At 32.4% G+C, this 12,850-nt stretch overlaps 1 protein-coding gene across 4 annotated transcripts in view; it reads left to right on the forward strand.

Annotated features, from left to right (window-relative positions):
* LOC117169104 overlaps positions 1-12,850 on the forward strand; it is a 293,285-nt gene that overhangs the window by 120,715 nt on the left and 159,720 nt on the right. The window contains exons 1-2 of one of the 4 annotated variants that reach the window (XM_033355246.1): positions 6,820-6,895; positions 7,712-7,838. The exons of 2 other annotated variants lie outside the window; for them this stretch is intronic. The gene's annotated coding sequence lies outside the window, so the exon portion shown is untranslated. Of the gene's footprint in view, positions 1-6,819; positions 6,972-7,711; positions 7,839-12,850 lie in introns of those variants that run through there. One more of the 4 variants, XM_033355247.1, reaches the window with a different exon arrangement.

The following is a 12,850-nucleotide window of genomic DNA, read 5'->3' on the forward strand; positions in this document are numbered from 1 at the left end:
TAATATTTATATAATTTATATTTTATACTTGAAATAACGTAGCCTCAAAATACACGCATATGGAGAGACGCGCGAAGTATTCAAATCATGAGAATCACCAGCATCGAAATCTGGAAATATTAAAATCCCAATCTCTTCATTTTATTTCAAAGCAGATATAGATATAAATAGAACCGTCGAAGATCTTACTTGCCAGACCTTGAGAGGAAGCCTGTACGAAATGTGCAAGGAACATTCTAGTATCCTGATCCACGCATGTAATGGACTTAGTCCATACATCAACGAATTTACGTCTGGTAGAAATAGGTCCTTCAGCTTATTGGACAGGCCATTGAAGAACTTAGGAGTTGAATGACAGATGGGGCAAGTTTGCATGGATTTTGTCCCTGTTATTATGTTCAATACTTCGCCGTCTATCAATGTTAAGAACAAAGAAAAATGGATTCGAATACTCCGTCTATCATCTAATGCAACTCTATGAGTTTCTAGCTTGTCAATTTGATTCTCAATGTTCTTTTTTTTTATTCGAAACAATTGCCTCGGTTTCTTTAGTTTGCAGTATCTGAATAGGGCGACAAGACCTTGGCGATTGAGACGCTCTGTTATTCCAAAGAATAACATGGTCCGCATTGGACAATCTTAAAGGGATGAGAGAAGTTACAAACAAGCTTTCATCACTGAGACTCTCATTTACTTCTGCTGATTTAAAAGATTGCTTTTAAGGTGAATGACCAGTACTACCATTCATACCCCACAAACACATCAACGAAAGATCCATTTCCGTACTACCAAAATTATGCATATGCTGGATTATGACTTCCCTTTGCGATTCCACAATCCTACTGGAAGTGTGATTCAACAAGGCTTCTACTTTTTTCTCCGAAATCGAAATGTTTTCTTCGGGTGGTCTACATTGCATCTTAACTTCTCTAACATAATTGTACGACGGCCAAATATCAGCACCACAGTTTTTGCTTTCCAACCGTATATTTGTGTACACAGATTTAGTTAGGGAATTATCGAGAAGGAAAGTAAGAGCTTCTTCAGCAGTCTTTTTTTTTTATTGGAATTTCCGCTGCCTCTAACAATTTTCTAACTTTTCTTGGTTACTCCAAGTTTCCTGAAACCTTCTTGAGAACAGTATACAAATCTTTCTTAGCAGTTCGATTTGCTGCATAGCATGAATCCATTACTAGTTTCTCCGGATCGTGCTTTTGTTCAGTACTGATTTTTGCAGAATCCCGCCGCTTTGAGCGATCAGATTTCTCATGAAATTCTAGGCTTGGACGATCAAGATGAGAAGATGTTAGATGTTCTCGCTCAGTTTTCATACTCAATAAAACTGGAAATTCGGAATTCAACCATTCATCATTTTTCGTCTCAAACTTATCCATGATCCTCCTCGCAGCTTTGTATTTTTCAGAGCGTCTACTTTTGAGAGCTCTCAAAGAGGCTTTTAATCTCTCAACATCTGCACTTTGAATGTTATTGACATTCAATTCCATTTTTGATAAAATGTAGAAAACAGTTGTTTCTACGTTATCAGTTTTGAGGAGTTCTCCAAGAATTTCTCTTTTAGTGAATTTCGTCATTTTATATGACAAAATGTTGAAATATGGAACACAATATGGGAACGACAGTGACAAACAGGGAGAATAGAAAAGAATAATTTGTTAACTTATTCAGAAAGTTTATATATTGAACATGTATATATTTTATACATCAATTATGTTCATTAATATTTTATTAATATCTACGCACGGAATGTGGGGAAAGCGGATTGCCGAAACAAGTGAGTTCGCACGTCCTCGTTGATGCGGCTAGGAAAACAAATGAAGGTTAGCCAGCAGCAGCGCAGCGCTCTACACGCCATGGCATGGTCGTGCGCGGCCATGTATATATACTATAAGCAGCGAAACAAATGAAAAGTAGCAAAAAGTAGCACACCTATGCTCAAGTGCACATCCTAAGGAAGACATTCACATATTTTAGAACTCAATATGTTGTGTTATGTCATGTTATGAGCAATCGGAAGCAGGTGCTCTGCTGTATAATCTTGTTCTACATTCACTAATAATATGATTGTATTAAATTGCAATTGACATTTCCAGATTCAATTGACTTCAGAGACAGTTTATACTTTGATTAATAAAATAAATGTAGGTAGGAGGTTTGGAATCGATTTCTTGGAATAAAAAAACGAATTCCACGAACGTCAGTAGCATTACTAATTTTAGCAAGATTTTCTACTTTGTGCCTATATCATCGGAACAAAAATTCATCAATGAACGTATAATTGTCGTCAAAAATACTTCAATTCTTCCTCAGTTTAGTAGTCCATTTCATTTTTCCGAATTCAAGAATCGACTTTTGACCACGAAATCGGGTCTCCTGGCCCACTTTGCAGTCGTCACATACCTGACTCAGAGCCCTCCTTAAATTCGGAAGAAATTGTCGGTCTCTCGTCAGTTTAGCAGCAAGCTCGATAGACCTACTCTTGTCTCCTAGAATCAGAACTACAAATCAAATGATAATATACATACAGAAAATATAACATAATAAATATAATAATAATAATTTAATATAATACAACTAAAAAGGAAGTCGGATAGGTCATACGTTCCCTATAATGAGCTGATACTCCTAGATAACTATTCATAGTGCTCTTGTAAGTCCTAATATCTGTTGTCAAGCAGATTGATGGAGCCGCAGAAAACTTCCCCCCTACTCTTCTCTGCAAGAACTCGTACTTTACTTCTAGGCTCTTAGTAACTGAGGGCCCAGATAGTATTTTCCATAACGGTGCAGCTTTTGACGAAATTTCGAAACTTGGCGCGGTCTGCAGTGTATAGTGGCATGTTGTTCTTGGCAATCATAAACAGAAGGGCCTCTAACACCACTGCGTCTCTCGGTACACCAGTTAACAGGAAAAAAGTGTTTCTTGAATAGACAACTCTCTACATACTCATAAATAATAACGACAACTACTACTAAATTGTCATTCTTACCAGGAAAGGATGTAGCATTGCTTATGCATTTATCCATCCGGCCAGGATGTCAAAATGTCGTTTCCATCGATGTTCTAGGATGCTTAGCCTATGTCGTAATGAAAATTAGATAATACTCAATTCCGTTTAGATAAGATTAGGAAAAATTCATACATAAAAAAGCATAGAATATATAAATTATAGGAAATTGCTAATCTGTCAAATCATATAAGGTAAAACAAGTATTAGGAAAAACTTCATTTTGGGTAAATATGATAATGAAAAATTCACACCTAAAAAAATATAGAATATAGAAATTATAGAAAAATTTCTATTCTGTCAATTCGTATGAGGTCAATTACATATCAGATAAAACTGCATTTCGGGTAAATATGGTTAGGAGAAATTCCCATATAAAAAATGACACAATATAGAAATTGCTGTTCCGTTAAATCATATAAGGTTAAATAAACATTAGAGAAAACAGAATTTGGAGCGTATGCATGCGCCCCATGAATGAAAAAAAGTAATAATCAAATGATAATAATAATCAATTATATTTAACTGTCCATCTTAGACGTTTGATTCAATTTGTTGCCTCTTATTTGGTTGCTATATTTCTATATTCTGAACAACCCGTAGATGGTTGGCCAGCGTAGTTGTACTTTTGCTGAACCAAAGTTCTCTTTTGCACTCATTGCACTTTACTTTAGTTTCATCATTCATTTTTGAACCATAAACCTACACGGGACTTGGACCCATAGTTAAATTTCTATTTTCAGTATGTTACCGTTTGGCGATCGGATATCAAGTGATTTAAACCTTTCCAGTGGTCCGTTTTATCTCATTTTACATCGGCTTAGCGAGTAAAAAATCAGCACAAGCCCCCTCTCTAATATCAACGACTACTACCAATGTGGCATGCCCCACTCCGGCATCATCGACCAATGAAAAGTCGCTAGGTGATAACAAAAACCAGTGAAGATTCAATTTCAATAATGCAATTCATCCAATCTCTAGTTGCCGCGACGAAGAGTTATTTTCCGTCTGTTTAAAATTAAATATTTTCACTTCGCAGTTGAGGAGATTATAAACGCTGATGCTGACTTGATTCTTCACGAAAGAATACCTACAGCTCTGGATGAAATTTAAGAATCAATTTTGCAGATTTATTTTATTTATAGCTACATCCTACAATAGTTTGGGCTAAAAGTTAATTTATTCACGGTCCCTTATTTAGCCCCACTGTGCACCAGTATGGACAGCAGCAGCCTTGCACGCGATTGGTTAGCGCTTTATGTGCGTATGGGACATGCGCGAATAGCTTGACTGAGCCAAAGATATTATAAGCTATGATCTAAGAATAAACGGTCTAGCCATCAGCTCAACCAACTTCGTCACCATTCGCACTCCACCATTTCTAGCCATCTTGGTTACCATAGCAACCGTTAGCATCTCAGTCTTCACTTAAAAGATTTGAAATCATGAATTATGACTTACAATGTAAATCAATGTCAATGACTGTGAAAGTTCTCAATATTCAAATAAGGTACAAGAAGCTGACACTGCTGACGCTATCCGTTTGTGAAAGCACAACGTGTTAAGATTAACTTTGTGAAAATTGTAGTGGTGTTTCTATTGAAAATACAAAATTTAAAGTGAATCTAACGTGCTCATCCGGAGCGGATAAATATTTTCGTGTAAGCTAAAGTTGCATTATTTGCATTATACATATTGGTAAGTGTACAAGGTAGCTGTCATTATAAGCATAACCTATTAAGTTAATTTCCACATTTTTAATAAATGAATAAAACTGTATTACAATGATGCAGATAAATTTTTGAATGGGAAACAAATAAGTTGTTAACGTCTTTTGTTGTTGTTAAAACATGAAGAAGGTATGCAGGGTAAGGGGGGGGGGGGGCAGCGCCAACAAGTTAAGAGTCAATGTTTTTTTAAAAGTTAATAAGGTGTTGAATTGATCCAGCTTCTTCTCATTTCGAGTTCTACGTTATATTATATTTCTATAAGTATTAATCACATCAAAGAAAACAAGGATTTGGTAATTTAATTATTTCTAACATGTTGTATTTCGTCGGCTTTGCCCCTCACTTGAGGACAAAGCCGTCTGCAGCTTTTTATGAAAATCAAAGCATTTAAAGATAAGAAAATATGATGGTTTGCTTCTGTGGTATTTTATGTACTGGAAAAATTATCTTTAAAGATGCCCAAAAAGAAGAATAAGTTATTTTGAATAAAAATAGAGATAGCTGTAATATAACCTCTTATTCGTTGACATTTCGCTGGAAACGGAATTTACGCAATGTTTCTACTGTGCCAATACAAGACAACTGCACACCGACCGGATTGATAATAATAATATTTAATAGTTTCTTCCATGTAGCCTACAAGATAAGTTGCTGTTCTACATTGCCGATCATTTATCGACGAAACTTGTGACACGTGTTTCACATAAGCACTTGTCAATATTATTTTCGTTATGCTTGCCTCCCTGGCCAAGCCTCATTTATTTATGAGATATATTATATTTTGGACTTGAATTACGTCTAATTAATATAATTAGATTGTGTGATATTATTTTATCTGTCAAAATATAAAGTTTTTATACGGTAAGTATTGTCTATAGAGTTGAAAACTTTATATTTCTGTCAGCGAAACTTCCATTCTTTCGTGGTAAAAACTGTTTTCTGTATAATTTTTCTCTTGCAGCGTCAATTTTCAAGATTTTAGTAAGTAAAAAAAATCTTCCTGATGAAATAGATTTATTTGATGCAAAGTAGAGCTAAAATTGTTAAATTATAGCCATGCTATAAGGAAAATCACCTTTGCCCCACTGATTGGCGCTGCCCCCCTTTACCCTATACACATCTCTTTTTTCAGACGTTTTGTCGTGGAAAGTATAATACTCGTAGAAAAATGTTATTTTAGTATTTTTTTGGTAACTATTTTATACTTTGCGAAATACATTTATAAATAGTTCTTTACGCGCTATGAAAACAAAAGAATGTGCAGTTTTAGTGAGTACTAAAATGACGTCCATGAATTGTTTGTTTAAAAAATGTATTTATTCATTATCTCGAAAATTTCACCTTTCAAATCAATCGCAAGAGAAATTAATCAAGTTCAAAATAATAATAAGAATTGAATATTTTGAGGTTCTCATTAATTTTAATAGAATTAGGCAATTTATTGTTCACAACATTTTTGGCGTACATTTCTAAGTTCCGTCGTTAAAAATTGTAAAGTTCTATAAAAAATTACATTTCCCGCCACTATAAAAAGTTGGCAAGGAGTCTACAAGAGGAAGAAATGAAATATTATACAAATAAAAATTGACATAGATGAGAATTGTTTATTTAAATATTATTTTATTTTTATATTTCTGTTAACAGTTTTTATATTTTACATTTACATAATTTTGTATGATAATACATATTTCATTAGAAGAATAGAGTTTAAAATTTGTTGTTGTAACTTTTTTGAGCTTTAGCTTATGAAGATGACTTTTTAATCTAATTTCAACTCGTATGTTAAGAGCTATGGCTAAGACTGTCAAAATTTGAATTTTCAATTTTTTTTTTCATAGTATTTTTGATAAATAACACTAAAATGACAAGCTTTGTCTGAAAATGTTTGGAAGAAATTTTTTAGGACTTTTTAAAGCCTGCGAAACCTCTTCTAAACTTTTTTCTTATCCTTATTACTATTTCGATTCATAAAACCAGAACCGTTGGTTAAGGAAGGTTAGTTTTGGTCTTTCTTCAAAAATAGCCATACAGAACTACATATAGAGATTCGCATATGCAAGGTGAAAGACATGCTATTGCCAAAATCTCATTTCTAGGCTTTAGGATATCTTAATAAGTGAAGATCCGTTAAAAAATAAGGTGTGAAATTTCCGACGATTTTAATACGTTTTTAATTACAAATCAAGAGAATGTAAAAAATACTAACCTCTGCATGGTATGGAAAATTCATTTAAAATATTGGATTCTGAGTGAGTTTGTTTAAAGGTATCCATTACGTGATAGTGTGCTGCAAGGCTTGGAAATTATATAATTGTGAATGTTTTCAATTCTGACCAAGTAACAATATTGTACATTCTGTAATGAAAATTGCGGATTCAGAAATTTTTATTTTAAATGCTTCCAATTTAGAAAAGCATGCTTTAATTTTCAGCTTAGTCTTTGATACTTAAACTTATAAAAATTAAGTATTTAAAGCTTCATTTTTAATTTTATTCTGAAATTTTTTTCTTTAAATTTTAGTGGTCATCCTTATTGTCTTACAATTGATGTTCTATCGTGGAAATTTTAAGCTGTAATATAAAAGAATAACTATAATCTCACTAATAATAGTTACTAATATTATTTGAAAAAAATATTTTTTTTCGTGCATTTATATTAATAAAGAAAAATTTGGACCCGGTCTATATATTTTTGAAATCTTGATGAAGTTTATTATACTATTGATTATAATACAATTTTGTGAAATCACTTTGGAATGGTTTTAGTACTGGAACTGAAATTTAAAATAATGATGAATTTAATAATTAAATCAAGTTTCCTATTTATTTCCATAGACGCTTCGCTTTTGTTTTTGAATGTTTTTCTTAACTCGTGCGCAACCAAAAAGCATTTTGATTGTCGTGATTTAGATGCTAATAGACAAGACAAGTAAAGACAGTTCCTTCCGCCTATTAGGATCCGAATATCTGGACCAGCAAGAGTATAAGAGCTTCGATGAGTGAACAAAGTGGTATCAGTTCTTAACTTCCACCCAGAGCAAGAACAGCTCTAAATATCAGGCGAAAGGCTAGTGCAGTGATCTGTAAGTATACAGTAAACATGATTCATAAATCGAAGTCGAGAAAGAAAGGAATCCGTTTCTTCGGTGACTCTTTTTACGTTGCCAAGCTTCGTTGATTTCAAAGACCTCTATACCGCGATTGTCTTCTGGTAATTTTTCATTGATGATAGAACTAGTCAGAAAGTTGGTATAAGGAATTACTATAGTGCACAAGAAAAATATAGTGAGTGCTTCGCTGTTTTCAATACTTCAGGGTGTAAAAGCATACATATTTTAGATGATTAAAATGTCGGGTTTTTTGCGAGTGATATCAATATTTTCTTACTAGTATGTATTGTAGTATTCGTCAGTCATTTCACTTTTCTTTTGGAGAGTTGACAATGTTTATTGAAAATAATTTTAAAGAGATCAAAACCGAATTTGGATTTTAAAAAGTCGGTGTAATTGAAGATGATATTTTTTAAATTTAATTACAAAAGCTCATTAGTAACAACTTTAGTTCAACTATATAATTTTTTGTTCCTGAGAAACCTGCCTTTAATATATATTTCAAAGTGGCAAAGAATATCGATTAAATAGAGGTCTTTTAATAAACTGTTTAAAAGGAATGTATTATTTCAAAAATAATTTAAAAGATGAAAAGATTTCAAGTAATTAAAAATAAAATTATATACACAAATTTTATGAAGATTCGTATGAAACTTCAAAATGGTTTTTTATCTTAGAAAATTAATTTTAACAGAATATTTAAAAAGATTTCAAAATTTTTCAAAAATGAAAAAAATAAAAAATTTTAAGGCATTTTTTTGATGATCTTAAAATCAAGTTTTGAGGCTCTTAAGGATTTTTAAAGTTTGAAGATAATGAAAAAATTGTCGTATGATATCTGGGAAAATTATAAATAATTTTTGTTTTGTTTGAAGAATTAATTTCTATAGAATAATTTCAAAGAGTTTGAAACAAAAACAAATTTGAAAAGATAAATAAAAATTACACATTTATTACTTTACAAACAATTAGATTAAGTTCAAAGATATTTAGAATGCATATTTTAAAAAAAAATTTAAATAAGATTTTTATGTTTTCAAATGATTTTTTAAGCTTTTAAGGTAATAAAAAAAATACATTTAAAATTTTTCTTTTTTGCAGTTTACCGATATTTAATTTAAAATTGGAAAATTAAAAATGATGCTTTATTTTTTTAAATTTAATTTAAGAGTATAATTAAATAGATTTTGAAGATGTTTAATAATTGTTAAAAAATAATCTGGAATATTTTAAGTCAATTTTTTTAATTTTGCTGGATTTATTGAAAGTTTTCGGGAAAATTTGAATGATAGAAAAAGTTGTTTAAAAGTTTCGAAAGAATTTCAAAATAATAAAAAACTTTAAAAGATTACATAAAATGTTTAACAAAATGTAGGTTTTTACAGATTTTGAAAGTTTTTAAGCTTTAACTTACTTTTTAACTTAATTTCTTTAGAATTTTTTAAAATAAAATTATTTCATGAAAAATTAAAAGCACGAATAGTTATTAAAATGAATCATTTTAATTTTATAGAAAATGTTCCGAGACGAATTATTGAAAATTGATACATACAAAATTACATTCGAATCTAACCTCCAAGTGCACCAGATGTAAAAAATACATCTCCCTCGAGAAAATTGAATTCGATGTAAACTTTGCAGGACGACAACCAAATTTTTTCATGATCTGTCACTATACAATAACCTCCAAGTCCACCAGGTATAAAAAATATATCTTCCTCGAGGTAGGTGAGTTTCAAATGAACCTTGGAGGCAACAACCCAAATTACATCATGATCTGTCACTATAAAATAACATCCAAGTGTACCAGGTATAAAAAATACATCTCCCTTGAGGAATTCGAATTCTAAGTGAACCTTGGTGGACACCAATTAAATTTTTTCATGATCTGTCACTATACAATAACCTCCAATCGCACCAGGTGTAAAAAATACATCTCCCTCGGGGAAGTTAAGTTTTAAATGAACCTTGGAGACAACCAACCAATTGTCATGGTACAATGACGAGCAATGAAAAAAATTGGTTGGTGCCTCCAAGGTTAATTTGGAACACAACTCCAGACGATGGAGATGTATTTTTTATACCTGGTGCACTTGGAGGTTATTGTATAGTGACATATCATGAAAAAATTTGGTAGGTATCCTCCAAGATTCACTTGGAATTCAACTTCCTCGAGGGAGATGCATTTTTGACACCTGATGCACTTGGAGGTTATTGCCTAATGACGATTCACGACAAAAATCGGTTGGTTGCCTCAAAGGTTCATTTAAAACTCAACTTCCTCGAGAAAGATGTATTTTTTACACCTGGTGCACTTGGAGGTTATTGTATAGTGACTGCTCATGAAAAAATTTGGTTGGTCTCGTCCAAGGTTCACTTATAATTCAACTTCCTCGAAGGAGATGTATTTTTTACACCTGGTGCACTTGGAGAATATTGTATAGTGAAATATCATCAAAAAATTTGGTTGGTATCCTCCTAGGTTCACTTAGAATTCAACTTCCTCGAGGAATAAATATTTTTTGCACCTGGTGCAAACTAAATTTGTTGGGACGTCGGTCGTGACCTACCGGAGTCGATCTGGAGTAGCGTTACTGATAACAAAATTTTATAGCAACTTTCAGAGTCCATTACAGGCTGTGAATTGCAGACGGAAAGTTAGTAGAATTTCCGTGGAGCACTTTCCGGAGAATCTTTCCACGTGAGATCTAAGTAGTACTTGAATATCATTTTTGTCTGTCGAAAATTCCTCTATCATTGAGAGCTTAATTATTTTTCTCCATAAACCCCGCATATAGTGTTGTATATAGCGTCGGCGGCTACTGACAATTTTTAAGTGAATTATGGAGATCATGTTGCAAAGAAATTTTATTTTTTAGGTATATGAAAACTGAAAAAAACATTTTGAATTTCAAACTATGCAAGATACGAAAAAATTTTAACAAGAAAGGTTGTTCATCTCACGAATATCTACACATTTATTTTAGATTAAAAAAAAATAAAACTATAGTTTTTATTTTAATAGTGAAAAATGTTGTCAAAAATAAAAAATCCCATTTTCCGGTCAAACTACGGAAGATTAGAAAAAATAGTAACAGGCAATATTGTTCTTTTTTATAGATAACGGAATTTTTCTATAATTATGGTTTTCTCTAAGTTCCCTGACATGGATTTAGGTATTCAATATACACGTTAATTGAATAGTAATCCAGTATTATGTACATAAGTGGCTAAAGAGCTCTGACTCGAAAGTCGGCGGGTCGTTGTAGTGCTCACCCGGAGGCTACTGGGCTACTGTATTATGTTGCGATCGTATGTTTACAACAAGTCCCCCATTTAAACATCTCTAAATCTGATATCACCCGCTGCAATACATTCGTAGCCGAGGGGACGCTCATACATAAGGCGGCGTGAAGTTAGCTGCTTGCAACTTAAAACGTTCATAATTATTTAACCACTACTCCACTTAATCTAAAACATTGTAGACAACTTTTTTCAATCGCATTTAATAAGTTTCTCGTTACTTAAAATTCGCTCGATAAACGAAGCGCTTGAAGGTTAAATTAATGATTTTTTCAAAGTCTAACAAAAAAATTAACAGATTTTTTATTTATTGAAATATTAGCGTTTTTTTTCTTCAACCAGTTTTAGAAGACTTGAAAATTTAATTCAGTATGATTAGAATTGATAAATTTAAAAAATTGAATAAATTAGCGCGACTTGAGGTGAAAAAGATAAAAAAATTTTATTTCAATAACTGCTGAATATATTTTAAAATTATTCAAATTTTTTCTAAAACTTTGAACAAATTCTGCAAAGTTAAGAAAATTGTTAGAAATCTTACAGATTATTCTTTATCTTGTTCTTGAAAAGGAATGTGCGTTATTAAGACATTTCTCAGTATAACAGATGCTGAGATACAGTGCAATTCTTCTATAGCGCCAATTTTGGGGTGATGGTGGGTGGGAACTAACTCATTATAGCACGCTCTGCTTTTGTTTGTTCATGCTTGAGTACTCGCCTGACTGAGGAGCGGCCTCAATTCTCGGAAGGGCTATAGAAGGGAGGGCTATTGAATAGTTGTACTGTATCTACGTAGTAGCATACATTATTAAACTATCCCAAAATTGCATACAGAAATATATAAAAAAAGTGGTACTGTCGGTTGGTTTAAATAGGGGACCTGATTAAAAGGCACCATCGCAACATAATACAGTAGCCTCTGGTTGAGCACCACCACGATCCAGCGACTTTCGAGCCCGAGCTCGCTAGCCTTACAATAGGAAATGCCAGTCGAGCCGACAGGCACACCACGGTACCCTGATGGCTTTACCCATATAAGTTCACATAACTTTTAAAAATAGGGCGTAGGTAAATAAGTCCGTTATCTCGTTATTTGTAAGAATATTATTGATAATAGAATACAAAATTGGAATTTGGTATATAGGTTCAGTGAGACTGACATTTTTATAAACAAATTTTTGTATTTCTGAATGAAAAAGGAAAATAGATATAACATTTAGCGAGTCGGATTTTTAATTACCCTGTCATAATTTATCATTGAAAACAATAATAACTAATGACCGCCAGATATCTTCTACAAATAATAAAAGATATGATCTTTATGTTATACAAAAAAAGTTAATAACAAATTCGTGTTTCATTATCCCTATCGACTCTACCGAGATACATATACTGGAGTCCCGCTATAGAAGCCGTTTCGGGGGTGCCCTTTGTCACCATCGTACTATCGCGGGACTCACCTAACCATGAACAATCCGGGCTGTGTGTGTCATTTCTGTTTAAGTTTCGTCTTAAATAATATTTATTTTTTTATTTTTGCCATTTTGGTTTCATAATGTCATAATGAACGTGAAAATATTTGGGTGGGTTTTTTAAATGACAACAAAATCTACATAACCTCACAGTCGACATTAGAGTTATCGCAGTTGTTCAAAATTTGAAATTTGGTATTTGAGATAATT

The sequence above is a fragment of the Belonocnema kinseyi genome, chromosome 3 (genome assembly GCF_010883055.1).
Source record: "Belonocnema kinseyi isolate 2016_QV_RU_SX_M_011 chromosome 3, B_treatae_v1, whole genome shotgun sequence".
Classification (NCBI taxonomy): Eukaryota; Metazoa; Arthropoda; class Insecta; order Hymenoptera; family Cynipidae; genus Belonocnema; species Belonocnema kinseyi.